Below are 4,672 nucleotides of genomic sequence, written 5' to 3' on the forward strand. Positions count from 1 at the left end.
ATCCCTTTCTGAAGGCGTTGCTGTTGAAGAATTTCATCGTCAATGTGGTGTCATGAGTTGTTGGTGCGGATATGGTCATTGCTACAGTTTGTCGATCGAATCTGAACACTTTATTTTTTTCCTCGCCCACACATAGCTTTGGTCTTATGACTTTACTAGTTGTCGGCGTGTTTTTATGTGTGAGTGTTGGTTGTGTGTATCCTAGTTATGTAGAGGTCGGGTGTGTGCTTATAGTGTTTTTATTCTCTTGCTGCTCCATTTTGAGCTAATAAAATCAACCCTTTGTCAAAAAATCCATTGCTACAAATCCAGCTTCATCTTTCTATGCAATGAATCTGAATGTTTATTGGAAATGTTAAATAAGATGACTGTAATATTTTTTCTGTAGTACATCTAACATGCTTTTATAGTAAGCATTCTAAAGTCAAACGATCGCTTGGCATTAACAATAGTACTCAATGAACAGGTGGGATGGCTATGAGAACCCCGTGGGCTTTCAGGATGATGTGAGGGCACTTCCGCAAATGTTGCTTCAGAGAGATCACCCTCAGCAAATGTTCATTTCCATATTTGGGGCAGTGGTGTGGGCAAGAGGACAGTGGTACACAATATCTATCATAATAGGAGGGTGACTGATCATTTCAAAATTCGAGTTTCATACCGCATGACGGAGGATTCCACCACAGAAGATCTCCTTAAAAGAATCTATGATGAAGCACATAAAGGGAGACAACAACCTCAGCATGATAACGGCATGCTTATCGGTGATAAGCTCCGATTCCTCCTAGCAGAAAGGAGGTACCTGGTGGTCATAAGTGGCTTATCCTGCAAGACCATGCTCAATCGTGTGAGGGCGAGCCTACCAGATGATAATAATGGTAGCAGAGTGGTGCTGATATTAGACATTGAGAGCGAAGAAGTCGCTTGGCATGCCAATACCATGAACAACCAGGGCATCAACGGAGTCCACCAGTTGAGCCGTTTGGACGAAAAAAGAAGTGGGCAGCTGTTCTATTCAAGAGCCTTTAGGAAAGAACAATCTGGTCGAAAGGAAGATATGTCCAAGTACAACAAAATTGTGTATGATATAACTGGAGGCTACCGTCTGGCTATAGTGGTTCTTGCTGGTCTACTCCGATTCAAGGAGAAGCCAGGACAGTGGGAAGCAGTGCTGCAACAGCTTAGGCTTGGACCAGGAATGGAAGAAGAACAAGATGGTGTAGGCAACAAGATAATTCAAGCTATACTGTCCAAGGAGAAGAGTATCGAGTGGCAGACGAGACCTGCAGTAAGAGCTAACATGTCCACAAAAAGGACGATTGAGAGGGTCTTCTGGGCAAGCTTTGAAGACCTCCCTAACGACCTTAAGTCATGCTTTCTCTACTTGGCCGCTTACCCCAAAAATGTCATTATGCATGCCAATATCACGGTGTTCATGTGGATAGCCGAGGGATTCATCAAGCCACAGAAAGGCAAGATTATGGAGGAGATAGGCCACAATTACATCAAGGAGCTGGTCTTGAGATGCCTTGTTCAGGTTGAAGAGATGAACGCCGCCGGAATCATCACGAAGATCAGCGTCCACAAAAGCCTCCATGGATTCCTGCATTCAGAGGCTCATGAGGCTGGCTTCATTGAGGTTCATGACATACATGATGCCTTTGTACCACCATCGGTGCGCCGACTCTCCTACCAGAGTCTCGATGGAAGATTTACCATTTTCACTAACAAGTTCCATAAGTTGCATTCCTTCATATGCTACGTTGAGTACAGGAGCATATATAGCACTGGTCTGTGCAAGAAGTATTGCCATGATCTCAAGTTTCTGCGCTGGTCCATGTTTCTGCGCCTAATCTCCGTAAGGGGTCTGAGGCTTGATAGATTGCCTGATGAGATCGGTGACATGGTCCATTTGCGGTACCTGCGTGTCGAATGCAGGAATCTGAAGAAGCTCCCATCGAGCATTAGAATTTAGAAGACTGCTCAATCTGCAGACACTAGACATAAGGAACACTCAAGTGGAGAAGATTGACCCATACTTCTGGCAGATAAAGGTGCTCCGTCATGTGCTTGCGTACAACCTCATGCTTCCAGAGACCATTAAGCAAGAATTGGATGAGCTACAAACCCTGCATGGTGTGAAGCCCGCCGAAGAAGGAGGATGGGACCCATTGAATTGTCCACTGACCACTACACAAGATGACGAGACTCCGATCACTGGAGCTGCATGGATTCAAACGTAGCGAACACAAGGCTGCATTGGAGAGTGCTCTCACAAGGATGCATCTCCTTGGCAACTTGAAGCTGCAAGGTGATAAGATCCATTCATGTGTCTTCAACGGGCAGCATCTTCAAAATCTTCAGATAGTAGTGCTAGATGGCACTGTCAAATGGCCTGAGGCTGGATGGGATGTTCGCAAGGTCCGACCGAACCTTGTTGAGCTTACAGTGGTCAAGCATAGCAGTGAGGATGTGCCCCAACACATCAAGGACGAACTACGGGATATGCTGAAGGAAACAATTGCTATCTAGAACCGGACGGTTTGCCTTCTCATATAATCTGCAAACTTCCGGCGTCAGTTCAGTCAATTGGATTGGTGCCTTACAAACAAGAAGAAAAGATGTGGTATAACTGAATGGCATGCAACATAAGGCGAAGGAAACTGGAAGGTACATGATTCAGTGTCTTCCGTTGTCACATCTCCAAATGTCTTACATTTTGTGAAGCAATGTTGTATTCTATCGTGTTGTAATGTCTTATTTGTTTGCAATCACAATCTATTCATGCCCTGTATTGTTGCTGTTGTAATTGCCAACTCTACTATATGTCAAACAAAAAATGCATTTGCATTCAAATCCTGGGGTAATACTATCTGGCGGACAGAGAGTGCCAAGCAAGTTCATAAAAAGTTGTAAATGTTTGGTTTTCTTAGAAAGGGGGGGGGGGGGGGGGTGTAAATGTTTGGTTGTATGGCGCATTTGTGTGCTTCTTGCATAAGGGACCAGGCCGCTAGGGATTGGATGTTTCTCAGGGAAAGAGCACAAATTCACTTGCCAAGTTTCAGTGAGCGAGGTGAACTCTTATCAAACTGCACGTGACACGCTCTATTTCGGTCGGGTCATCCTACCACAAAAATTTGTAGCCTATTCAATTCCCGCAAAGGAGAAACCTGCACGCTGAATGACCTGCCTTACGACACAGACATGGAAGTTCCTGGCCCAGCGGATTTCCTCTCGAGCGCTTGGCAGTGCAAGTGCTTGTACGAGGCACAGCTGGACGCTCTTCTCAAGCAGTATGGCGTGCGCACGGAGGCGGAGCTCGTGACGGAGCACATATGGTCACTCCCCAAGTACAACAGCAGGAAGCACAACAAAAGGAGAGGCTGAAAAACGCCTACTCTGCCCTCCGCAAAGAGTTGCCGTGGGGGAGGCCCGTTGAGAGGCTCGCCGCCTACATGTCTGGGAGCCTGTGATGATGCTCTTGGTGTGAAGCTAGCAGACCCCTGCAGTACGTACTGAAGCAAGACCACTCTGCTGTTTGGACAGATGTACATACCGTAGGGCCGCCTCCTCCTCCCAACCCTAGCCGCCCCTTCTTCTCACCCCCTTCCCTCCTCCCTCCCTCGCCGCCGCCTGAGGCAGCCGTCGGGCAAGCCCGGGGCGCCAAGGATGGTGGCGGCGGGGCCTCGGTTGCCCTGCTCCTGTGTAGGGATATCCGGAGCGGCGGCTACATTGGCAAGGCACAGCCGTGCGGGTGGTGGATCCGGTGTCCCGGCCGCGTGGGCGGCGGGATCCGGTGGTCGTTGGCGGCCGACGGCGGCTTCTGCTGCGGTCGCTGTGCGCGATCTGGTGCATCCCTTCCTCCCATGTTCGGCGTGCGGGCCAGTCTGGTCGGGCCGCGCTTCCTCTTGGTTGTCGGTTCTGTACAGGAGGTGCTGCTGGTGAGGAGATCTAGTTCGGGCAAAATCCCAGGCCGGCCATGACCGGCCGCGCCGCTGGCGACGCCTGAGGGCGCCGTTTCCCTCCTTGGAGGCGTCGGTATGGACTGATCTCCTCACTTCACCTTCCCCTAGGTTTTCCGGGCGAAAGCCCTAACTCTGTTGGGCGGCGGCGGCGCTCACGGCGTCGTTCCCTTCTTGAAGGCGCCGCTTTGGGAACCTTGGGGTTGGGTGGCGCTTGTGGGTGGTGGGCAACAGCGGTGGTGCGGCCCTTTCCTAGAATGGATTTATTTCCGTTGCTTGGAGATGGAGTCGCGTAAGTGAAGGTCGTCGGCTGGCATCGTGGTGGCGTCAATGGCGGAGGACCTGCCAAAGTTCGCGTAGGTGGAGGTCGTCGTTTGGCGTCGTGGTGGCGTCGATGGCGGATGACCTACCAAGGTTGTCACCTCAATCTGCTCTGAAGATGGACCAGTGGAAGATGGTGGCGATGACACATGTGAGTGCGTCAGACCGGTTTGAGCCCCGGACCCGGTAGATGGCTCGGTCGGGGCCTCCGACTTTAGATGTTAGGCTTAGGTGAGAGGTATGGGTATGTGGCCCAGCTTGCACCCCTTCATCATTTGAACAGGAGTAGCGTCAGATGCTGCCAAGATGGTTGATTCAGGCATATTGTTGTTATACTTTGTAAGGTCCTCAAAAATAATCAATAAAATGGCTGTATGCATCTTCTAGAT

General features: G+C 49.8%; 1 pseudogene; it reads left to right on the top strand.

The window, feature by feature from the left end:
• Nucleotides 1-458: 458 nt before the first annotated feature.
• Nucleotides 459-2,740, top strand: LOC123066642 (putative disease resistance RPP13-like protein 2; annotated as a pseudogene).
• Nucleotides 2,741-4,672: the final 1,932 nt, after the last annotated feature.

This window comes from Triticum aestivum, chromosome 3B (genome assembly GCF_018294505.1).
Source record: "Triticum aestivum cultivar Chinese Spring chromosome 3B, IWGSC CS RefSeq v2.1, whole genome shotgun sequence".
Classification (NCBI taxonomy): domain Eukaryota; kingdom Viridiplantae; phylum Streptophyta; class Magnoliopsida; order Poales; family Poaceae; genus Triticum; species Triticum aestivum.